Genomic DNA, 26,825 nt, shown 5'->3' on the forward strand with positions numbered 1-26,825 from the left:
CAGAAATTAGGTCATGGATAAAACATTATGGATCCTTATTAAACCAAATTTCAGGAGATTGATTGATCTGCATGGCATGTGCCAGCCAATTAAAACATAATAAATATGAATAAAATTCAGAACATTCTACACCCCTCTCCTAACTGGGGGCAGGACCAATATTGGTCTTTAAACTACTAACGAGTTAAATTCACCTATTCATCACTAGTGGTAAGTGCTGTAGTAAATTGGTTAACCACCCACTTGTTTAACCGGTTCCCGACCGGCTGTGTATTTATGGTCAGCGGTCGGGGTCCTTAATACCCGCGCCATAGACTATTTACGTCGCGGGTTTCAGCTTGCTGCCCGGGCGATCGGGCAGCTGGATGTCGGCTCTCCGGCAGTCAGTGACTGCCGGTAACCCTAAGGAGAAGATAAAAGCAGCTTCCGCTGCTTCTATCTATCTTCTCTGATCTCTTCTACACAGCGCTCAATGAACGCTGTGTATATGAATAGAGGCAGTGGCAGCGCCGCTGTTTCTGTTGGTATCGGTGATCATGTAACTGGTCAGATGATCGCCGGGATGCCGTTAGTTAGTGGCAGACTGCTGCTGGGTCTTACTAGACCCAGCACAGCCCTATTAGTGACAATCGTCACTATGAGAGGGCTGATTTCCCCTGTAACTGGGGCTGCTGTGCAGCCCCAGTTACAGTGGAAAAAGATGGTGTAAAAGAAGAAAGTTAAAAAAAAAATAAAGTCCCCCAAAGGTCTTTTCTGTCCTTTGAGGGACAGACCATAGTAATAAAAAAAATAAAAGTAAAATAAAGTGCAAAAAAAACTAATAATAAATACACATAAAATACCCACCCAAAAAAACCGTTCCCCTGCCAATCATTGTCGTAACGCTAGCCCTGAGCCAATTACCCTAATATAGACATGTAATATATAAATTTACGGTAGACAATGATGATCACAAATAAAAGGTCTATTTTAGGGTAAAACTATGTAATTACCAGAAAAAAATAGCTAAAAAGTAAAAAAAGCTTATTTTATTACTATTATTTTCAAACTTTAAGCCTAAAAATTCTAAAATAGCAAAAAAGATGTGTATAAATAGGAAAAAAAAAAACTTGCATTGTCTACGGAAAAAAACATTGGAAAAACATGTTGCTAGGCCAACAAATAAAAAAGTTATAGCCGTTTAACTAATTTGTGCTAAAAATGGCTAAGCGGTGTCTGGACCCAAAGGATCAAAATGGCCCGGTCCTGAACCAGTTAAACATCTCATAGAAGAAATCACCTTATACGCTGTTGTCCTGGTAAAAAAAATTTACAGGCCAGTCAATGGCAAAAAAAAAATCTGACAAATACTGAACACACCGCTATTATGAAGTTTATTAGATTGTGTGTACAAATAATATTCTATGGAGGGAATATACTAAGACTGGCTTTCATACGGCAGTCCTAATCTAAAAAGCGCTGGAGTAAGATGCACCCAATTTATTTGAAGGCACACGACTCTTAATAAATTAAGCAGATCTCTGGCTATCCGTGGGTTAGAAAGAAAAAATTACGCTGGGTACAAGCCAGCATAGATTTCCACTATAATTTACATCAGTTCCTAGCGTAAATTATGGTAAATTTGACCATAACGCTAAGCTCCGCCCACTTGTTAGGCAAGTACAGTGAGCAACGTAAAAGGGAATACATTTCGCAAAACAAGCGTGCACCAAATTTTAAACTTTTTTATGCCAGAATACTGAAGTAATGTCGATCATAAATTCCCCCTTCTATATTTTCAGCACAAAATTCCACATTCCTAGAAGAACTAGTTAGCAAGAACTAGAACCATTGCACAGGCTGAAGTGCTCACTTGGCAAGGCAACAGACTGGGCAATTCTGATGATGTAAAACAAATCGTCAGTTGCAGCTCCTATCACTGGGTGGATGATGACGCTCACACCACCAATGGACTAATGCTTGTAGGGAAAAAGGCGCTACTGACATAGATGTCCAAACATCTACATTTCCTATAATGTATACCTTTTATAATGGACTAATGCTTGTAGGGAACAAGGCGCTGCTGACATAGATGTCCAAACATCTAGATTTCCTATAATGTATACCTTTTATTAATATCAAGTGGCTATGCATTTCAATACCAAACTGGTATCTTCTTCAGGCCAAAGCTAGAAAAAAAAATCAAGAAGAATCAAGAAGAAAAATGTGTTACTATTCTTGCGAATAAGCATTACATGTGACCTGCTATGAATTCCAGTTTCTTTCCCATGTAATGTTTGGAATATACAGTATTACGCTGATATCCCCGGAGAAAATGTAATATTACAAGGTGTCGATTCAAGTGAATAGGCAGATTACAGAATTACAGAATGCTCTGCCTGCCGCTACACAAAGCCTCTTAGAGGTAGGAATGGGTATAGAGAAACTTTACATTTCCATTAATAGCACATTTGTTTGTAAACTCTTTTACTATTGGATATAGTTTCTAATTACTTACATAAGTAGAGCAGGTTACAGATGCAGAATGCTTCAGTGTAACACCTGGTATGTGTTAACATCTCCCGGAGCACCATGTGCGATACGCACTATGCTCACAATAATTAGGCATCTTAATTGACATTTTCCTCAGACGGTATTATTTCTGATCCACCTATTGTATTTATATGTTATGTTTATACAGTACTAGAACACTGGCTTACACCTTGCTGCTATGTTTGATCCCCTTCCCACTGCAAGAGTACAAAGCACTTGTTCCAAAGCCCAGGAAAGTATTATATAAAAAAAAAAAACTTTGTCTAATGTTTGCATTACATAAATAGTCTCAACCTCTTAAATTAGCAGGAAGACCTTTCACATATCTAGAATTTTGTATTGACGTATACCAAGACCTTCAGTCCTTTGCCATACCTTGAAGGGAATGTTAATCGGTTAAATGTTTTAACCTTAGGATACCAGAGAAGAGATATTTTCTGTCGTAATAAGGAGGTATTTTAACTTGAAGATTTGTGCCACCATACAGGCTCGGTGCCATTGACTCTCAGGTGTGAATAGAGTCTTAATCATATGCATCCACTGGAATAACAATAATCATAGCCCAGCAACTATGCCTTAAGGGTCAAAAACTTTGCTGCCACAGAGCAATATAAGTGGTTGCTTCAGAGACCCAATGATATGCCATGGTAATGACAAAATGATGTGCTCCATCTAGATGATTTCTCTTCATGCATCAGTGTTTATACTTTATATAGATCCTAAAGCTCAAGAGCCTTTGTATACTTTGCCGCATACCGGATACTAAATATCCAGTGATAAAACATATTAATGGATCTATCTGTAAACAGGGGTGTGGTTGCCATGTGGGGGCATTATGGCTGTGACTGGTGAACCCATTGTGTTATTGTGACCACTAATGGGGGCATTGTAACTGACAGTCTGGCTTGACTAGCTTTAGGCTAGGATTAAACGCGCACTTTAGATCCAGTTCTTGTGGCAGTTTTTTGAGCCAAAGCCAAAAGAGGATCCAAAAGGAAGGAACGTTATAAAGAAGAGACTGATGCATCTCCTTTCTTTTGTGTCCACGTGTCAAAAACTGCCACAAAAACTGCATCAAAACTGTATGTGTGATCCTGGCCTGAATGACCCCGATGCAGTCACAGCATGGGGTGCACATATGGAAGGCATGTTATGGGTGCGCACTGAGGCTGCCACTGTTTGGAGAGATACTGTGATCGGCACTGTATAGTGGGTAACACTCTAGCTGGCATTGTATTATACACCTCCCCCGCTGTTCATGTTATTCAACCATGAGGCTCCTATTTTCTCTTTAAGAGATTCTGCAACAGTTGGGGTTTGTTTTCTAAACTTTAAATTATTGAAATTATTTATAGTCACTTTCGCGATGTATGGTTTAGCTTTGTCCTCTTGTTTCTATATGGTCACAGAACTCCTCAGTGACTTCTAACATTGTTATATTTCTTAGAATGGGGTGAATCCCAAATAATAACTGTAGCATGGCGACAGCCTAAAAGATATATTTTTTTTTTCATTGAAAGCAATGACCCATTTGATTAGAAGGGAGATGCAGTATGTACTATGACAGTACCCAGTGCACTGCTTTATCTTATTATAACACAAAAGCCTTATTATCATATTTCAAGGGGCTGCTTTTTACTCAATGGGTTAAACTTGAATTTGAAAACATTTCCAGTTACACAGGAGTTACCTATTTGTGTAGGAAATTGACAAATGGGAATTCATACAGGCATTCCAGTACTCCAGTCATATCCTATGAGGACTCTGAGCAGCCTTGATGATGTCTTTCATAGTGGGTGGTATTGCTTTGTACAGACTGAGAAAACAGAAAATACCAGACATCAGACAATGATTTTATTTTAGAAATAGTGACTCATACTAAATCATACATTTGTGTACTTTCCTGCAAGCAGGTTCTTGCTGTCACCAGTGCATTTCATGTATTCTTGTATTTAAGAAAGATTGTTACAGAAATCAAGTAGCTATGGACATAGTATTAGTAAAATGATGATAGCCCTTATTATAACAGGACTCCATCATTTATATAACTGGGATTATCCTTGGAAGCCTTTTTTAATTGCTTAGTGCCTTTGTCGGTAATCCATCCTTAACCTGCAGCATAACTGGCATATAACCGTCTGTGAGTGCCGATAAATGGAAGTGGCGGTGCATCTATTACTCCGTGCTCTGCAATGTGATTAGAGTTAGCAGTAACTGGCAAATAGGAAGCTTACATAAATCCAGTTCATGCCTTCCAAAACAGCAATGTCTGCATTACCAGAATAAACAGGAATAACATTATTATTATTCCAAACTGGGTAAAAAGCTTAGGAGTGAAATTACTGGGATAGAATTCAAATCCGTCTCTATATTTAGAATAGAAATAGCATCAACAACATACCGACTTTGGCAAAAAAACAAAAGTTTTCTTGCAGCTTTTTGGCCTCAATTGTACAGTCGTTCCTTTTTTTTTCTACTATTGTATTTTCCAAAAACAAAATGTGAAGTTAAAGAAACGGGAGACGGCCTGTCAATCTATGAATTCTCTGAGTAGCAGTCTGGCAACTTTTACATCCTATTACCTTTTGTTAAACTCTTATAATAATAATAATAGAGAGAATCAGATTTGTTTAGTTTCATTTACAGTTTACACAAGGAATATACATTGTTTAGCAGTAGTCAAAATCCAGAACCATTTTATTAAAGGGGTTGCTCTAACTGGACAACCCCTTGTAGGTTAAATGTAGTACAGTATTACATGGCACCCATTAAAATAAATGGACAACCTTATAATACTGTAATGGTCGCATCTATTTTGCCTAAACAGGAACCACTTATTTATTCATGAAGTGATCTCATGTATAATGGGACAAAAAGTCCAACCTCTAGGACAACTCTGACAGGTACTTTGCACATTTATATTAAAAATAAAGATGGAGTTCAATATTTCATGACTATCCAGAACAGGAGCACATTCACTTCAATCACATCATAACACACATGACATATGAGGTATGACCAATAAGGTAAAATAGGTTATTTCTGAATCAACCCATAATAAATAGACCTTAGTGGCAAGTGATTGGCTCCAAGTCATTTCCAAGTGGGGTTGTCTTCTGCTGAACCTTTGGGGCTCATTTTTCTGCAAAAGTCAGGCCCACCGGAGGCTTATCTGGTACTCTAGTGAGACAGTCCTGCCATGCTGGCTGACCTGTTCCCTAGTTCTGATTCATTTTTGAGATTCTTGCTTATGGTTTTTAATGCCAAAGCTGATATAGTAAAAAAAGAAATAATAACTTATTGGTTCAAAAAAGGACGAATGCCTCAAAAATTTAGCATAGATCACATAATATAACTGTAAACCTGAACTATACATTTGTGGTACAAAAGAGAATAGAAAAACAAAAAAATAAAATAAATATTCTCTTGATAATTGATGACCATATACTGTAGTATATTTGTAAATGCTGTTTATTAATTAGCATTTTGTTTTTTCCATTGAAGTAAAAAAATAAAGAAAAACACCTAAAGCAAACATGTGCACCTAGAGCAGCAGGCTCTAAAATCACCCTAAATCACCCCAAAAAAAATAAATGACGTTTATGAAAAGAATTTCATAAGTCTTCCTACACTAACATTGCACATGCCCTACCAGCGCCCCCTAGCTACGCCACTGACTTGACCACCAGGGATATTATAAACTGTTTTACTGCCACAAACCACCAGGGATGTTATTGCTAACCCCTTCACAACCCCAGACCACCATGAATGTAAATATAAACCCCTTCACTGCCGTAGATCAGAAGTGATGTTTCTAATAACCCCATCACTACCCTACACTACGAATGGGATGTTTTTAAAAATGAGAAGATGTAAGTTGCAGGTATGCTGGCAGAAGAGGGCCCATACAATGTTTTTGCACAGGGCCCCTCAGTTGTTTTAGTCTGCCCCTGACCACAGCTATGCTTTAAAAAAGTGTGACTTGTCTCCCAGGAGCTTATATACTAAGCCTCTAGCCGTGTATGCTATTCAATCTTGTGGTCTGCAATAATATAATTGTCTTAGCCATGAACAATTAACAACTTTACTGCTAGTCGGCATGCATCACCAAGAGAATGGGGGCAAGAGAAAAACTTACTCCTACCTCTCCTCCACTTTACCGCAAGGTTCTATCTATTTTTGACACACCATAGGAGACACAGGACACGCTGTTCTTCAGTTCCATAAATCATGAAACTTTTCACGATTATATACAGCAGTGGTTCCCAACCGGGGTGTCGCGAGAGGTTGCCGTCCAAGGTTGCCGCGGCACTCCACTCATCCACTACAAGAACAAATGTAAAAAAAAATACATTTTTTTTGCTACAAGCTCCGCCCCCGACGTGACGCATGGACGTCTGTTACGAGTACCGCCCACCGCTTCCCACTAGAAGTCTGATGGAGGGAGAGGAGCCATTAACGCTGTTCAGGGTAAGCATACCTCCAAAGCCTCCCGATTTCTCACCGCTGTCCCGCCGTCCCGGCCGGTCTTAAAAATGTCCCGCTGGGCGCTGCATTAAAACAGCTGATCGCTGCTGACTGCAGCAGCGATCAGAAGAAGGCAGGAGTCTTGCGGCGGTGTTCTCACTGGGATCGATGCTGGCCCGTAAGTGGACCAGTCCAGTCACCTGACCTGTCACCTGACCTGTCACCTGACCTCACCAGTCAGGTGACTGGACTGGTCCACTTCCGCTCCGGCATCGACACTAGTGAGAACACCGCTGCAAGACTCCTGCCTTCTTCTGACGGTGAGTGAAAGCAGAGCGGAGAGTGGCAGCAGTAGGGCCGGCTACCTCTACCGCTCTCCGCACAAAGTATAAGGGGCTGTGTGTTGCACTACCTACAGGGGGGCTGTATCTGGCGCTATGTACAGGGGGTTGTATCTGGAGCTATCTACAGGGGGACTGTATCTGGAGCTATCTACAGGGTGCTGTATCTGGCGCTATCTACAGGGGGGCTGTATCTGGCGCTATCTACAGGGGGCTGTGTCAGGGGCTATGTACAGGGGGGCTGTGTCTGGCGCTATCTACAGGGGGCTGTGTCAGGGGCTATATACAGGGGGGCTGTGTCTGGCGCTATCTATAGGGGGTTGTATCTGGAGCTATCTACAGGGGGACTGTATCTGGAGCTATCTACAGGGTGCTGTATCTGGCGCTATCTACAGGGGGGCTGTATCTGGCGCTATCTACAGGGGGCTGTGTCAGGGGCTATGTACAGGGGGGCTGTGTCTGGCGCTATCTACAGGGGGCTGTGTCTGGTGCTATGTACAGGGGATTGTGTCTGGCGCTATGTACAGGGGTAATGTCTGGCGCTATCTACAGGGGGGCTGTATCTGGCGCTATCTACAGGGGGGCTGTATCTGGTGCTATCTACAGGGGGGCTGTATCTGGAGCTATCTACAGGGGGCTGTATATGGCGCTATCTACAGGGGGCTGTGTCTGGGGCTATGCACAGGGGGGCTGTGTCTGGCGCTATCTACAGGGGGGCTGTGTCTGGCACTATCTACAGGGGGCTGTGTCTGGTGCTATGTACAGGGGGTTGTGTCTGGCGCTATGTACAGGGGTAGTGTCTGGCGCTATCTACAGGGGGGCTGTATCTGGCGCTATCTACAGGGGGGCTGTATCTGGAGTTATCTACAGGGGGCTGTGTGTGGAGCTATCTACAGGGGGGCTGTGTGTGGAGCTATCAACAGGGGGACTGTGTGTGGAGCAATCTACAGGGGGGCTGTGTCTAGCGCTATCTACAGGGGGGCTGTGTCTGGAGCTATCTACAGGGGGCTGTATCTGGAGCTATCTACAGGGGGGCTGTATCTGGAGCTATCTACGGGGGGGGGCTGTATCCATAGCTATCTACATGGGAGCTGTTTCTGGTGCTATATGCAGGGGGGCTGTGTGTGGAGCTATCTACAGGGGGCTGTGTATGGAGATATCTACAGGGGGACTGTGTGTGGAGCAATCTACAGGGGGCTGTATCTGGCACTATGTACAGGGGGGCTGTGTGTGGTGCTATCTACAGGGGGGCTGTATCTGGTGCTATCTACAGGGGGCTGTATCTGGAGTTATCTACAGGGGGCTGTGTGTGGAGCTATCTACAGGGGGCTGTGTGTGGAGCTATCTACAGGGGGACTGTGTGTGGAGCAATCTACAGGGAGGCTGTGTCTAGCGCTATCTACAGGGAGGCTGTGTCTGGAGCTATCTACAGGGGGCTGTATCTGGAGCTATCTACAAGGGGGCTGTATCTGGAGCTATCTACGGGTGGGCTGTATCTGTAGCTATCTACACAGGGGCTGTGTCTGGTGCTATCTGCAGGGGGGCTGTGTGTGGAGCTATCTACAGGGGGGCTGTGTGTGGAGCTATCTACAGGGGGCGGTGTGTGGCGCTATGTACAGAATGGCTGTGTGTGGAGCTATCTACAGGTGGGCTCTGGTGGATGATTTTTCCATTGACCGGCAGCAGAGTTACACAACTGGAAAAAAAAAATCCTCATCATCTAACTCTGCTACCTGTCAATTGAAAAGTCATCCAGCACAGGGTCTCCCTCTTGACTTTCATTGTTCTCAGCCTTTTGGTTTGTCCTGCAGCTGCTGCCGCCGTGATGAGCAAATGTTATACCCAAAATAGGAAAAGTAATATAAAGACGACATAACCGGATCCATAATATCTGTGATATCCAGACAGTCTACAGATCCGCAGTGACGATATAACCGGATCCATAATATCTGTGATATTCAGACAGTCCAGAGATCCGCAGTGAGAATGTGCGCGTGTTATTTGAAGAAGGATCTGGTGATTGGGTGTTTATGCTGGATATTAAGCGTGGTTAGGGGGCGTGGCTTAAAATGTCCCTCTTTTCCGAATTCAAAAGTTTGGGGGTATGCGGGTAAGGCTGGATTCACACGAGCACATTATGTCCATAATGGACGGACTGAACACACTGCAGGGAGCCGGGCTCCTAGCATCATAGTTATGTACGATGCTAGGGGTCCCTGCCTCTCCGTGGAACTACTGTCCCGTACTGAAAACATGATTACAGTACGGGACAGTTGTCCGGCAACGACGCAGGGACTCCTAGAATCGTATATAACTATGATGCTAGGAGCCCGGCTCCCTGCAGTGTGTTCGGTCTGGGACTTGCGGCCAAAATATGTTCCGTCCATTACGGACGTAATGTGCTCGTGTGAATTCAGCCTATGTTAGCAGTTTGTGTGAGAAATGGAGCCAAGGGAATGCCGGAAGTTGTAGTCCTCTCCTCTTATACCTCTTCTCTGTAATGTCCTCTGATATCCCATAATAATGTCCTGGACATGCTGGTAGTTGTAGTCCTCTCCTCTTATACCTCCTCTCTGTGATGTCCTCTGATATCCCATAATAACGTCCTGGACATGCTGGTAGTTGTAGTTCGCTCCTCTTATACCTCCTCCCTCTAATGTCCTCTGATATACCATAATAACAGTCTGGACATGCTGGTAGTTGTAATCCTCTCCTCTTATACCTCCTCCTGTAATGTCCTCTGATATCCCATAATAACAGCCTGGACATGCTGGTAGTTGTAGTCCTCTCCTCTCATACCTCCTCCCTGTAATGTCCTCTGATATCACATAACAGTCTGGACATGCTGGGAGTTGTAGTCCTCTCCTCTTATACCTCCTCCTGTAATGTCCTCTGATATCCCATAATAACATCCTGGACATGCTGGTAGTTGTAGTCCTCTCCTCTTATACCTCCTATCTGTAATGTCCTCTGATATCCCATAATAACAGCCCGGATATGCTGGTAGTTGTAGTTGTCTCCTCTTATACCTCCTCCTGTAATGTCCTCTGATATCCCATAATAACAGCCTGGACATGCTGGTAGTTGTAGTCCTCTCCTCTTATACCTCCTCCCTGTAATGTCCTCTGATATCCCATAACAGTCTGGACATGCTGGGAGTTGTAGTTCTCTGCTCTTATACCTCTTCCCTGTAATGTCCTCTGATATCACATAATAACAGCCTGGACATGCTGGTAGTTGTAGTTCTCTCCTCTTATACCTCCTCTCTGTAATATCCTCTGATATCACATAATAAGTCTGGACATGCTGGTAGTTGTAGTCCTCTCCTCTTATACCTCCTCTCTGTAATGTCCTCTGATATCCCATAATACAGCCTGGACATGCTGGTAGTTGTAGTTCTCTTCTCTTATACCTCCTCTCTGTAATGTCCTCTGATATCCCATAATAACAGCCTGGACATTCTGGTAGTTGTAGTTCTCTCCTCTTATACCTCCTCCCTGTAATGTCCTCTGATATCTCATAACAGCCTGGACATGCTGGTAGTTGTAGTCCTTTCCTCTTATACCTCCTTCCTGTAATGTCCTCTGATATCCCATAATAACATTCTGGACATGCTGGTAGTTGTAGTCCTCTCCTCTTATACCTCCTCTCTGTAATGTCCTCTGATATCCCATAATACAGCCTGGACATGCTGGTAGTTGTAGTTCTCTTCTCTTATACCTCCTCTCTGTAATGTCCTCTGATATCCCATAATAACAGCCTGGACATTCTGGTAGTTGTAGTTCTCTCCTCTTATACCTCCTCCCTGTAATGTCCTCTGATATCTCATAACAGCCTGGACATGCTGGTAGTTGTAGTCCTTTCCTCTTATACCTCCTCCCTGTAATGTCCTCTGATATCCCATAATAACATTCTGGACATGCTGGTAGTTGTAGTCCTCTCCTCTTATACCTCCTCTCTGTAATGTTCTCTGATATCCCATAATAACAGTCTGGACATGCTGGTAGTTGTAGTCCTCTCCTCTTATACCTCCTCCTTGTAATGTCCTCTGATATCACATAATAACAGTCTGGGCATGCTGGGAGTTGTAGTTCTCTCCTCTTATACCTCCTCCCTGTACTGTCATCTGATATCTCACAACAGCCTGGACATGCTGGAAGTTGTAGTTCTCTACTCTTCTACCTCCTCCTCCTGTAAACTTTCTCTGATATCACATAACATCCTGGACATGCTGGGAGTTGTAGTTACTTTACCTCCTTATTTATTCCCTCCCCAGGAGTAAGCACACTTTCTCTCTGTGATGGTTACTTTATTAAAGGGGCAGATAGTCATTTTATCGGGGGGGCGGGGGGACGGAGGCTGAGGATGTTGGTGGCTTTACTGGAGGGGGCTGATGGTCATTTTACTGGGGGGGACAGAGGCTGATGGTGACTTTACTGGGGGGCTGAGGCTGATGGTCACTTTACTGGAGGGGGCTTATGGTCTCTTTACTGAGGGGTCATTATACTGTGAGTGGGGGGCTGATGGTCATTTTACTGTGAGTGGGGGGCTGATGGTCATTACTGTGAGTGGGGGCTGATGGTAATTTTACTGTGAGTGGGGGGCTGATGGTCATTTTACTGTGAGTTGGGGGCTGATGGTCATTTTACTGTGAGTGGGGGGCTGATGGTCATTACTGTGAGTGGGGGCTGATGGTCATTACTGTGAGTGGGGGGGGGGCTGATGGTCATTTTACTGTAAGTGGGGGGCTGATGGTCATTTTACTGTGAGTGGGGGGCTGATGGTCTTCGAGTGGTTTCCGCCTCTGACCTTCCATTGAAATTAATAGGAGGCAGAAAAAACCTGCGGCGCTCGTTTGGTGCTTTTTTGACTGCGGTTTTTGCATTCGCTTCAACGGCTTAAAAAAAATGTGGGCAAAAAAAAGAGTCAAGCAACACTGTCAATTCAATATCTGCCTCAAAATTCCTAAATGAATTTGGAGGCAGGTTTTTAGTTTCTGCCTTACAAAAAAAAATGTTGTGTGAACATACCCTAAAGTGTAGTTCTTGTTTTTAGCCATTTTTTGTCGTTTTGTAAACTATTTTTGGTAGGGGTGCCCGGAGAATTTTTTTTTTTTTCCTGGGGTGCCTCGAGCCTGAAAAGGTTGGGAAACTCTGATATACAGTGTATGACACTGTTATTTGGACGCTGAATTTCAGTATTATTTGAGTATTAAATTGCAGTGTTGTGTGGGAAATATATTACAGTTTTATGTGGGATTTATAAGGTAGTGTTATTTTGATACAGTATGGAGGTACTATTATTTTAGCATTGTATGGCGGTATTTTGGCACTGAACAATGTGTTGTTTATTGTATGGTAGGATTATTTGTACCACAGAAATCGGGTATAAATATTTGGGTAAAAAGTTCATATGTAACTGTGGGTTATAAGTGTATTTTGAAAATACAAGAACAACTATCTAGAAATAGAGAGTGGGGACCCTATTATGCTTGTTGCTCAGGACACCATTTATAAAAAAAAACAGTCTTGAAAAAAACTTATATGTGAAACTAATCCAAGTAAAAATGGAGAACACAATTCTAAAGAAACGGCGTCCTGAACAATTAAAAAGACAAATTACAAAACTCTTGTCATTCTTTACTAACGCACCAAACCTACAAGGAGGACAAACAAAGCCCCTCTTCCACTTGTTCATAATATAAATCACAGTGATGATCAGAAGGAAGCAAGGAGGAAAGGCATATATAGGCCCAATATGTGGTCATTGGTAATGACTCATCATTGATAATAATAACCTAAAAAGGAGTCAATATATCACTAGTTGCTATAAAACGTATACATTTTATTGTGTACAAATACATAAAAACTATTACATAAAAAAAGTTACAGAGATGATAGCGGCCATAGTGTGTGAAGATGGAAGCCAGACAGCATAAGTCTGAAATGATAATATGCATGTAATACATATATGGCAAGAAACGAGGATATGGATGTATATATACAAAATGTATATCAGAGTTTTAGTTGAAATACTGATAGGGGAATCACTTATGTGGTAGCCCAGGTAGAGCTCACAAACATATGATGACATGTGTTGGTAGCACATGTCAGGCCATCACCCACCAAACACACGGTATGGTAGGTGAAGTGGCTGGACAATGCCAGTCAAATGGACACAAAGGTACAAAATACAAGTCTTGAATACCAAATAATAGTCTTACCCATAGCACAGTGTCCCAGGGGTGTGACGCCAGACAGCCGGACACTGTGCTATGGGTAAGACTGTTATGTGTGTGAGCTTTACCTGAACTATCACATAAGTAACTCCCGTATCAGTATTTCAAGTAAAACTCTTATATACATTTTGTATATATACATCCATATCCTCGTTTCATGCCATATATGTATTACATGCATATTATCATTTCAGACTTATGCTGTCTGGCTTCCATCTTCACACACTGTGGTCGCTATCCTCTCTGTAACTTTTTTATGTAATAGTTTTTATGTATTTGTACACAATAAAATGTATACGTTTTATAGCAACTAGTGGTATATTGACTCCTTTTTAGGTTATTATCAATCTTTACTAATGGCCTGGTTTTAATGAAGTCTTCTGCTGCTACGACAAGACTATTGTTAAAGTTTTACAGACACTGAAAGTATGACATTGCTATGAACGGCATTTACTGCATGGGAACCTTAAATGTTACTGACAGGTTAATCTCATTATAATGTCATTTTAATAATTAAGACTAAGAAACCCTTCATTATTTTAGGTAGGCGTCTTTAAAGAATGGAGTAAGTGGGAAATATAAAAGGTTTCTGCCTTACTACCTACAAAAGAACATAAAAGTGTCATTACCATATGAATGAGGCCAGCTGTTGCAGCTGCACCACGCTCCGAAAATTTGTGCCATGAACAGTTTTTCGCCTCCAGTGTATCTTTCCCCACAGTTTTTCCATATGACCTCCTTATCCGTCAGCAAAATGTTTTCTCTTCTCCTCATGTTCAATACAATTACAAACGTAGTTGATGTACCGACAATGAAATGAATATAATGTATTGCCCATTAGTTCCTCACAATAGGGAAACAAGCAGGTCTACGTAGAATCTTCCCCCGTGCTTCCACGCAGCTCTTTGATGTCAAATTAATCCCTTTAAGTAAGGACACTGGAAGGGTTGAGGGCATCATTGGTTTGCATTACACACTGGAATTATGCACATAGACCATGTCTGCATTGCGTCTATATTCCTGTGACGGAATCTGCATTATTCATTTAAATTAGCAGGAATTAATTTTATATAGAAGGGCAAAATGTAAAACTATCATCAGTAAAATAAGTATTGTATTGTAGATCTGCCGACAAGACATTTTCTCTATGCTTATGTTTTTTTTTTTTGGTGTAAATTATAACCCTGGGCTTCTTTAATAAGCAACTGTGGGATTGTTCTCAAAGTCGTCCAAAATGGAAATGTAAGTATTTAGTATTCATATTTATTTATACTTTTAATGTGCGGTCAAAAATATGCGGACGACCATATATCACACCTACTGTATAAGTGTATTTCAATGTGCCTATATGTGCTGAACAGTCCATTCGATACTATGGAGTTGGCCCACTACCCCCTCCTTTGCTGCTTTAACAGAACCCACTTTCCGGGAATGGCATATCTCTACAGTTTGGAACATGGCTGCAGGTGTAGCATCCACGGCCGCAGACCAACGGAATTACTCACCCCCCGACGACCGCAGCCATTGATCTGTGAGAGCTAGCCCGCCTCTCCTCCCGAGGGGCCCCAAGCGCTCACTACCGCTTCATTCTGCTGTGTCCCGTAGGGCCAGCGCGTGCACATGAAAATAATCATCTATTAGCCCACTGTAGTGCCCATGGCCGCGGGACGTCGGGTTCACTCACCTCCCGACGCCCACAGCCATGGATCTGTGAGCGCTGGCCTCCGTCTCCCTCCTAGGAGATGCCAGCGCTCACTTCCGCTCCGTCCGGCCGGGTCCCGTAGGGTGCGCGCGCACGCTTGCGCCCGCTCTTAAAGGGCCAGCGCGCGCACATGAAAACAATGTTCATTAACCCACATGATTTCCTGCCCTATAAGAATGCCCCAGCCCTTCTGATCCTTGCCTGAGCGCTGTTAGTCTTTCCCTGTCTGTCTCGCAAATGGTCCCTTAGTGTCTCCCGTTCCAGCTGTTACCCGTGCCCTGTTACCGTTCCTGTATTCCGCATTGTTCCTGTGCCTACCCGTGTTCAAGTGCCATCTGCCACGTCAAGTGCCATCTGCCACGTCAAGTGCCATCTGCCACGTCAAGTGCCATCTGCTCATCGGATACTGCCCGCCAAGTCTGGCGCCACTTTCCGCACCTGCCTCCATCCGTGCTGAAGCCACAGTCACCGTCCGGACTATTTCAGGTACCTAAGCATTACTGTCTGCTATCTTGCTTTCACATAGACTGTGACCTGGTCAGCTGCCTCCCCGCTACGGCGGAGCGGCCTAGTGGGTCCACAAACCCAGCATCCGTGACAGTATGCTCAGGCCATGGAACCCGCTGGCCAGCCCAAGACCCCAGTACAGAAGATTCAGACAGAGATGCATGACCTACGCACTCGTCAGGATCAACTCCTTGAGGCGGTGAATTCTATTCTGGTCCGCCTGGATCTACTCGCTGTTCCACCCCCGGTTCTTCCTCCAGAAGCTGTTGCCGTGCCACTGCCTGTTGCTCCCCCTGTTTGTTCCGGATCCTCAGTTCCTCTGCCTCTTCCTCCTCGCTATGACGGTGACCCCAGAGCATGCACAGGATTTCTCAATCAATGCACGGTGCATTTTAGGCTACGGCCTCATCTCTTCCCCTCCGAGGAGGCTAAAGTAGCGTTCATTATCTCCCTCCTCGCTGGCAAGGCCCTCGTATGGGCAAACCCAATCTTGGAGCAACAAGGACCTGTATCCGCGGACCTAGCCTTGTTTCTGCAGTCCTTTCGTGCCGTGTTCGAGGAGCCGGGTCGAACATCCTCTGCCGCAGCCACTCTGTTGACCCTCAAGCAAGAAGGCTCCACAGTAGGGGAGTATTCGATCTCCTTCTGTACCCTAGCAGCCGAGCTGGCATGGAACAATGAAGCACTTGTGGCGACCTTCTGGCAGGGACTGTCCTCTCACATCAAGGACGAACTGGCAGCCCGCGACCTTCCTTCTACCTTGGATGCCCTCATCCTGTTAGCCACCCGGGTTGATGTGAGAATCCGGGAGCGCTCTCAAGAGGTTCGTCAGGAGAGCCGGGCCCACAGACCAGCACCCCCTGCCCAGAGACCACAATTGTCCACCCCTAGTGCGCTACCTGAGGAACCCATGCAGGTAGACAGAGTCCGGTTATCTGAACAGGAGAAGCAGCGCAGACGCTCCTCTGGACTTTGCATGTATTGCGGCCTCAAGGGTCATTTTGTGCGTCAATGCCCACAGAAACCGGGAAACTCCAGTACCTAGGGTTGGTTGGAGAGGCAACTCTAGGTGGAACGTCTCCAAATGTTAAAACCTCTTCCAAATTATCGATACCTGTGGCCATCGTCACCGGACAGGCATCACATCCTTCCTCCGCCTATCTTGACTCTGGAGCGGCTGCTAATTTTATCCACCAAGATCTAGTGGATCGGTTTCAACTACCCACAGTCCGTCTGGAGAGACCCCTGGCTGTTGCCTCTGTGAATGGTCTACCTCTGCCTGATCCAATCATGCTCATCACTGAGCCGGTGACATTACAGGTCGGAGCTCTTCACTCAGAACAGATCTCCTTCCTGGTACTACCCAAGGCTATCAATCCTATCCTGCTGGGTCTGCCATGGCTCCGTCTACACGCCCCGACACTCGACTGGAGTTCTGGAGAAGTTCTTCAATGGGGTTCCAGATGCCATAGCCATTGCCTGTCACAAGTCCGTCCTGTTGTGCCCCATCTGCCGCAGTAACTCTCCAATCTACCTTCTCAGTATGCCAGTTTTGCGGATGTCTTCTGCAAACGAGAGGCTGAGACGTTGCCTCCACATCGGAATTATGACTGTCCCATTGAACTGGTTCCCAATGCTTCTCTTCCCCGTGGACGAGTATATCCTCTCTCCTTGCCAGAGACTTTATCGATGTCAGCCTATATCAAGGAGAACTTGGAGAGGGGTTTTATTTGAAAATCTTCCTCCCCGGCCGGGGCAGGATTCTTCTTCGTTAAAAAGAAAGATGGATCTCTCCGACCCTGCATTGATTACCGTGGTCTCAATCAGATCACGGTCAAGAACAAGTACCCGTTGCCACTCATTTCCGAGCTGTTTGATCGCATACGAGGAGCCAAAATTTTTTACAAGCTAGATCTGCGAGGGGCCTATAATCTAATCCGGATTCGCCGGGGTTACGAATGGAAGACGGCATTTAACACCCGCGATGGGCACTACGAATACCGAGTGATGCCCTTCGGACTGTGTAACGCTCCCGCAGTATTTCAGGAGTTCGTTAATGACATCTTCCGAGATCTCCTCTATACATGTGTTGTAGTTTATCTCGATGATATTCTAATCTTCTCCCCAGATCTGATGACCCATCGGAGACACGTTCGTCAAGTTCTTCTGCGACTAGAGAGAATCGCTTGTATGCCAAGTTAGAGAAATGCACCTTTGAAAAGAGGTCTCTGCCCTTCCTGGGCTATGTCATCTCGGATCAAGGCCTTAAGATGGACCCTGAGAAGTTAAAGTCTGTCCTGGAATGGCCACGTCCTCAAGGCCTAAGGGCCATACAGCGGTTCCTTGGTTTCGCCAATTTCTACCGGCAGTTCATTCCGAACTTTTCTTCTCTGACGGCCCCCATCTCTACCCTTACCAAGAAGGGTGTGAACGCCAAGGTGTGGACTCCGGAGGCAGAGTCCGCATTCATTAGCCTCAAGAAAGCCTTCACTTCAGCTTCGATCCTCCATCACCCTGACATATCTCGGCAGTTCTCACTGGAAGTGGACGCTTCCTCTGTTGGTGCAGGCGCACTTCTGTTCCAGAGGAGCTCCAAAGGAAAGGCAGTAGTGTGTGGCTACTACTCAAGACTGTTTTCCTCTGCTAAGCGCAATTATTCCATTGGAGATCGGGAGCTACTGGCTATCAAATTGGCCCTGGAGGAGTGGAGACATGTTCTGGAGGGCGCTGCTCACCCCATTCTGATCTTCACCGACCACAAGAATCTCACTTACCTTCAGTCCGCTCAAAGACTGAATCCTCGTCAAGCCAGGTGGTCACTGTTCTTCACCCGTTTCCAATTTCTGCTCCACTACCGTCCCGCTGACACAAACGTGAGGGCCGATGCCCTGTCCAGATCATTCAAAACGGAAGACACGGTGGAGTCCCTTCAGATGATCATGGACCCATCCTGCGTTGTCACCGCCAATCCTCTGCAGCTTAGAAATATCTCTCCAGGGAGAACTTTTGTTCGGTTGGCAGACAGAAAAAGAATTCTCCGCTGGGGACACAGTTCTAAACTAGCTGGGCACGCCGGTGTCCGTAAGACCCAAGACCTGATCGCTCGTCACTTCTGGTGGCCCACGCTACCTAAGGATGTTCTGGACTTTGTCTCTGCTTGCACCGTGTGTGCCTCTAACAAGGTGGCTCACAGCAAGCCTGCCGGCCTGCTTCAACCCCTGCCTGTACCCAGTGCCCCCTGGCAGCACATCGCTATGGACTTCGTGGTGGACCGGTTCTCTAAGACGGCACATTTTATCCCGCTGACCGGCCTACCCTCTGCTCCTCGACTGGCAAGCTTCTTCATTCAGCACATCTTCCGCTTGCATGGCTTGCCTCTTCACATTGTGTCCGACCGGGGGGTTCAGTTTACCTCCAAGTTCTGGAGAGCCCTGGTAAACACAACAATGCTTAGGCAAAGAGTAAAGGGGAAGGGCCCTTCTTATAGTCTAGGATGATCATGACTGTCACGGATGCTGGGTTTGTGGACCCACTACGCCACTCCGCCGTAGCGGGGAGGCAGCTGACCAGGTCACAGTCTATGTGAAAGCAAGATAGCAGACAGTAATGCTTAGGTACCTGAAATAGTCCGGACGTTGACTGTGGCTTCAGCACGGATGGAGGCAGGTGCGGAAAGTGGCGCCAGACGTGGCGGGCAGTATCCGATGAGCAGATGGCACTTGACGTGGCAGGTGGCACTTGACGTGGCAGATGGCACTTGATGTGGCAGATGGCACTTGAACACGGGTAGGCACAGGAACAATGCGGAATACAGGAACGGTAACAGGGCACGGGTAACAGCTGGAACGGGAGACACTAAGGGACCATTTGCGAGACAGACAGGGAAAGACTAACAACGCTCAGGCAAGGATCAGAAGGGCTGGGGCATTCTTATAGGGCAGGAAATCATGTGGGTTAATGAACATTGTTTTCATGTGCGCGTGCTGGCCCTTTAAGAGCGGGCGCGAGCGTGCGCGCGCACCCTACGGGACCCGGACGGAGCGGAAGTGAGCGCTGGCATCTCCTAGGAGGGAGACGGAGGCCAGCGCTCACAGATCCATGGCTGCGGGCGTCGGGAGGTGAGTGAACCCGACGTCCCGCGGCCATGGGCGCTACAGTATCCCCCCTCTTACGCCCCCTCTTCTTGGGACCAGAGTGAGAGAGGAACTTTTTAATAAGAGTAGGGGCCGGCTACATCCTAGGTACCCGCAGCTGACTCTGCATTTGGAGACTTTCTACAGGTTTGGCAGCAAACCCAGTCCTCTATTCTGCAGGCAGTTGATCGCATGAGGCGAAAGGCAGATACTAGGAGAAGAGAGCCACCTGAGTATCTGCCGGGTACCAAAGTCTGGCTGTCCTCTAGGAATATCCGTCTAAAGGTATTTCCTACAAGTTTGCTCCCTCGGACCCTTTGAGATACTACAACAAATAAACCCTGTCTCCTATAATATACAATAGTGGCAGGACGAGACCCGTAATCTAAAACGTAACCTTTATTGGATTTGTTTAAAAAGGTACAAAAAAATAAATAAATAAACACCCTGGTGTGAAAGTGTTTCAAATACAATTCTGACCAGAGTTAGAGTCTCAGGACTGTATCCACTAGTGGCACTTTCTGTTTGTGTGCACTAGGGACCGACTAACATCTATACGATTCCCACACTAGCCTGGACCCTGATCATAAGTCTTCTTGTTTGTGTGGGAGTTGTAGTCCTTTCCTCTGTATATGTTGGAGGCTGCTGGTTTGCTCTGACAAGAGCGGCCTCCAGACTCACAGAACTTCTATACTATTGTGGTAGATAGTCCCTATATTAATTTCACTGCTCCAACATGTTTCACCAGCCTCTCTCACTTCCTCTTCAGGGAGCAAACTGGCAGCATAACAGGACAGTTTTGATAATGGCAGTGGCCAACTGTCACCTATAAACTTTGGCTGCCTCCTACCATCAGAATCCCCAATTCCTTTCATGTGTCCCTCCTGAAGCCTGTGGTCCTGAACAGCTATAGTAAAAATCGTGATCCCGCAGTGTCTCCCAGCGGTTCATCTGACGTGTTCGAGGTTAAGGAGATCCTGGACTTCAAAAAAGCAGGAGGAAAAACTTTTTATTTGGTGAATTGGAAGGGGTTTGGTTCAGAGGAGAGGACCTGGGAGCCAGAAGACAACCTCAATACTCCTACCCTCATTAAGAAGTTCCTCTCTCGCTCTGGTCCCAAGAAGAGGGGCCATAAGAGAGGGGATTCTGTAGTGTCCACGGCCGCGGACCGTCGGGATTGCTCACCCCCCGATGGCCGCAGCCATGGATCTGTGAGCGCTGGCCCGCATGTCTTCCCGTAGGGTACGCACACACGCTCGTTTCTGCTCTTAAAGGGCCAGCGTGCGCACATCAAAATTATCATCTATTAGCCCATGATCACCCTGGACTATAAGAAGGGCCCTGCCCCTTTACTCCTTGCCTGAGCGTTGTTGTGTTTACCCATGTTAGTCATGCAAATGGTCCCTTAGTGTTCCCAGTGTTCCCGTACCTGCTACCTGTATCCCGTGCTACTTTTGTTCCTTTGCCTTAGAAAGTTGGAGTCATGTTGTGCCACCGGTCATGCCTGCTGTATTACACCACACCTGGTGTCTCTTGCCAAGGTCCCATCTGAGCCTAGCCATTGCTACTGTCTGAACTACTACATGTACCCTTGTGCTTGGACTATATATACATAGACTTTGTACATTGTTTTGTCAGCTGCTATCCCGCTTCGGCAGTACGGCCCAGTGGGTCCACATACCCACACATCATGACAGTAGGTATACATGTCCATTTAATCACAAGAACATTAATAAATCCAGACACTGATGTTGTGCACTACAGCCCAGCTCACATTTAGGATGTTCAATGGGGTTGTCATCAGGGCTTTCTAAAGACCATGTATGTTCTTACATACTAAACTGAAAGAAACAACAAAAAAAAAACATTTTCGGAGAAGTCTATAGAAACTACAGAATAAAGTGTGTACTCCCATGAAACCCCTACTCCCATTCTCATCTTAAAGAAACTGAGCATAGGGGCAGGTAAAGCCTTCAATATACTGGCAAAGATTTGTTGACTGTTTTACATCCTACCATACCAATCATCTATGAGCAAGCTGAAATCAATTTGCCATGCCTACTACAAAAGTCACAGTTCTTGATGCGTCTGTCTTCTGGGAACCCCTAGTTGGGAAACACTGCTTTTTCAGTCAATACTTGGATTTGTGCATGGTGATTTCAGGCTTATGTATGCCAGCTCCGTTATGAAAATCCAATACATGAAGTTCATGATGGACAGTTATTGTGCTGTTGTTGCTTTCAGAGGTTGTTTGTATTTTTGTAGTGAGTTTTCAAAATTTAAAACAAAGCAAGTGGCCTACTACTTTACGGCTGAGCTGTAGTTGCTCTAAGAGACTTCACCATAGCAGACCTTACAGTTGACTGAGACAGCTCTAGCAGGACAATACCGTCTAAATTGTAAATCAATTTAGACAATGGAAAAAAAAATCAGAATAGAGTTCAAGGGTAGCCTGGAGATTATTCTGAATATAGTTAGTACTTTGCTTTAGTGTTTTAAAGTCCAAATACAAAATGGTGCTCTCACTGGCTTCCTATGAAATATGTTGTTGCACTTGGGCAGAGATATTTGTGTATAGTACTACAAAACTTGTTGTATAGGACAATATGTAAAAAGGTATTACCCACTCAAAGCTCCATTATGAGCATTGCCTATGCTTTTTACATTTCTTCTCTGAATTTAATCTGTCCAGCTTTCATGAGATGATGGACACTGGTCCTTCTCCTACACATTCAATCAGAGTTATTCAAAGTCCATCTTAAAAAATCAATATATCGTATATTTTCACTATGAACATTTTAAGGTAGTCCTAAAACTAACAAATGTAAATGTGATTTATAAAGATTGAAAATATATGTCCACCTTAAAGCGAACCTCCTGTTTACAAGTAAAAATATTACTATACCTGCAGAATGTATAGTTAACATACCTGGCGCACACCTTTTCAATGTTGCTGACACAGTTTGTCCCGTTTCCAGTCCCTTCTTTATGTATGTGAAATGACCAGCAGCTTTTCAGACTACCCTATGCACAATGTACTTCAGTAGTCTGAGACACGCACACCTGCTCTTGAATGGACCAGCGCGTATGATCATTAGCGCTCTGAGAACAGGGGGGCGTGTCTCAGACTCCTGAAGCACACTGTATATGGGGTGGTCTGAGAAGTTGGTGTTAATTTTACATATATGCAGAGGGGACTGGGAAAGAGATTAACCGTGGAAGCAACATTGAAAGGAGGTATGTTAACTATACATACTGTATGTATAGAGACATTTTTACTGTGAACCAGAGGGTCGTTTCAAAGTGTAACTGAGAGAAAATTGGTTTTTTTGTGTTCATAGATTAGATCTGGTTTTATGTACAACGTTGTGCCCAGCCAGTTTAACAAATAGTGCTAATCATATGTGTAGATAGATAGATAGATAGATAGATAGATAGATAGATAGATAGATAGATAGATAGATAGATAGATAGATAGATAGATAGATAGATAGATAGATAGATAGATAGATAGATAGATAGGTAGATAGATAGATAGATAGATAGATAGATAGATAGATAGATAGATAGATAGATAGATAGATAGATAGATAGATAGATAGGAAGCACAGCTGATTATATTATTTCATTAGTTATTTTTAAATAATTTGAAAAAACATTACTGGAAAATGAAAAATAACACTTTGTGATATAATATATAACCCCAATGAAACAAATATCTTAATGCATGTAACCACCCGGAGACAACTTTGTTAATCCTTTGAAATCCCTTCTAACTACCTAAATTTCACAGATAGGGGTAAACCATACTTTTGTATAAATATCTTAAGCTCTTTAAAGATAATATTACGTTTCAAGAGACTGCCCGCCATAAACAAATCCATCTCTAAAAACACAGTTGGCTAGAGGCCTTCAGCAAGTAGTGAGAAACTTATTACCATTTTCTCTGCAGTTCAGCACTGTCAGAAAATAAGTGATTCACATGACAATTTCCAAATGGAAAAAAAGAAAATACTGCAAACAGAACCAGAATATTCAATAAAAGTTACAGCATATTATCATTTCAGATAATTATAAGGAATCAAGCACAGTTTATTATTTCCTTTTTATTTACCTACGCCTTCTCTATTCTTATTATAAAAAACAGTATGTATAAGATACTATAGCTCATATTTGTATTCTAGCAAATTTAAAGTTCCACCTAAGAAGTAGCATTGCATTCATGTATTACCGATAACCTGTCATTATCTTCATAGACAACATTTATGGTAGATTATAAGCTTTCTGAAGAATGTAGACACAGGCTTCCATAAATAACCTGCAATTTCCTCCAATTCTGCAGGTTATGATTGGTAAACTATCTTAGCTAAAAAGGTGCAAGTCTGGTAATAATACTATATTAGGGAATTGTGATTAAATTATTAAAAGTAGCTTAAAAGTTTGAAACAATAGATGAGATAGATGATAGACAGATAGATAGATAGATAGATAGATAGATAGATAGATAGATAGATAGATAGATAGATAGATAGATAGATAGATAGATAGATAGATAGATAGATAGATAGATAGATGATAGATGATGGATAGATAGATTAGATAGATAGATAGATAGATAGATAGATAGATAGATAGATAGATAGATAGATAGATAGATAGATAGATAGATAGATAGATAGATAGATAGATAGATAGATAGATAGATAGATAGATAGATAGATAGATAGATAGATAGATAGATAGATAGATAGATAGATAGATGAGATAGATGATAGACAGATAGATAGATAGATAGATAGATAGATAGATAGATAGATAGATAGATAGATAGATAGATAGATAGATAGATAGATAGATAGATAGATAGATAGATTGATAGATAGATAAACAGGCAGATCCAGCAGCACCGGTATAGTGTGGGTGCAAGCCCAAGGGAACAGACCAGGATCCCAATGATATACAATGCAAAAAACAGGAAGCACTCCGTTGGTTTTAGGTGAAAAAAAGTGGGTACTTTATTGCCCCATATACAACGTTTCAGCTCCTTCCCCTGGAGCCTTTCTCAAGCAACTAACATGTGAATATTACAACATATAAATAGTGATGTCAATCAACAATCCAATTACATTCAAATATGATAAAAAGATGCAAAAGTGCATTTATAATACAACAATTTTAAGATCATAACAAACATGACAATTGAGTGCAAGTAAATCCAATTTAAATAAGATAAATACTGTAGAGCATATAGCTTATAGATAGCTTTTACCCTAAAGTATCTAATATAGTAAAGTGTCAACATCAGTGCAGTTCATGTGTGCATATTAAAAGAATTAAAAGTGAAAATCCCCTCCTGGAGTCTTGTCAACACGGCGCCGCCATTGTAGTAATTACAGAGCGCTACTGCACCTGCGCAGTGAATTGCGTTTCATTATGGGCATCAAGGATATCCGGTCTGCACTCGCGCATGCGCCAAAGGCGAAGACGCGGCCGCAGCCATTTTGGATGTGGGAGCAAGTAAGTAGGTAACATAGAATAAATCAAGGATGTGTGACTTACTATCGCGCATGCGCCAAAAGGGCGCAAGACGCGATGATGGCCATCTTTACTGTGGGAACAGATAAGTGGCAAAAGAACATGTTTAGGAAGGGACTATAATAACATAAGTCCCTCAAACTTTAGGAAAAATATACAAATACCGAAATTGGTAATGTAGAGTCTGGGTATATTTTATACTGAGCGTCTGTGTGTATCCACATATATATGACAACCCATCTATTTATCAAAAAACGGGCAACTTCATCCTCCTCTATATATATCAGATGTAGAGAAAATGGTTGGAGTGGAAAACTATCCATTAATCCCCAACCAAATGCGGAGATATAAGCACCAAAGATATATGTTATCAGTGTGCCTCATTATCATCTCAAAATTATATAGTAATCACAATAGTGAATTGCAAGCGTATATAAATATCAGAACTATATAGAAATAGTAAGGCAACCTGTTTACTCAGACCTAATACACCAAAATACGGTATTGAAAAGTAGCTAATATAAAACTATTTAAAATGTGTTCACATGATGCCCAAAAGAATACAGCAAAATTTAAGGTCATAGAGAAAATTTTTATTTAGACATTAAAAAGATCCGTGATGACTTGTATATCCAGAGGTGATCTTCAGCATGTTATGAGAATCATCTGGAAAAAAATAGATTGGTATCATTTGATGTTATCAACCTCTACACTGTTATTGAACATACTAGGGGTCTACAGGCTGTGAAGAAATTTCTTGATACCTCTGACTTCACACCTGAATGTTGCAAATTTCTCTTACAACTACTTACTGTCATTTTAAGAAGAAATGATTTTATGTTTGGGGACAACTTTTATCTCCAATTACAGGGCACCGCAATAAGGTCTAACATTGCCCCCACTTACGCTAATATATACATGCGCTCGCTGGAAGAATCTTTCATCTATATGTCCCACCATTTTGATCATGTTGTCAAATGGTGGCAATGTATTGATGATATTTTTGTGATCTGGTCAGGTGACTGTGAGACACTCCATGAATTTTTTGACAGCCTCAATTCTTTTGACGATAAGGTTAAATTCACGATGGTGCATTCTGATACAGACATTCAATTTCTGGATGTTCTTGTGAAACGTAAAGATAACTGTTTCACTACAGAATTATATACAAAACCTACGGACTGTAATAATCTGCTCCTATACAGTAGCAATCATCCTCGCAAGATGATTGAAAGTTTACCCACAAATCAACTAATGAGAGTTAAAAGAATCGTTAGTTACCCAGAGACCGCAGACAGAATGCTATTGTTAGACGTTTTCGTACCCGTGGTTATCCAAGGAGACAACTAAATAAACATAGATCAAAACTT

At 43.4% G+C, this 26,825-nt stretch overlaps 1 protein-coding gene across 3 annotated transcripts in view; it reads right to left on the reverse strand.

Moving 5' to 3' along the window:
* Positions 1 to 26,825, reverse strand: part of SNTG1 (syntrophin gamma 1) — a 505,846-nt gene that overhangs the window by 429,757 nt on the left and 49,264 nt on the right. Inside the window, exon 2 of one of the 3 annotated variants that reach the window (XM_075826259.1) lies at positions 4,223 to 4,348. The exons of the other annotated variants lie outside the window; for them this stretch is intronic. The gene's annotated coding sequence lies outside the window, so the exon portion shown is untranslated. The remainder of the gene's footprint in view (positions 1 to 4,222; positions 4,349 to 26,825) is intronic. 3 annotated transcript variants of the gene reach the window in all.

Source organism: Rhinoderma darwinii, chromosome 5 (genome assembly GCF_050947455.1).
Source record: "Rhinoderma darwinii isolate aRhiDar2 chromosome 5, aRhiDar2.hap1, whole genome shotgun sequence".
Taxonomy (NCBI): Eukaryota; Metazoa; Chordata; class Amphibia; order Anura; family Rhinodermatidae; genus Rhinoderma; species Rhinoderma darwinii.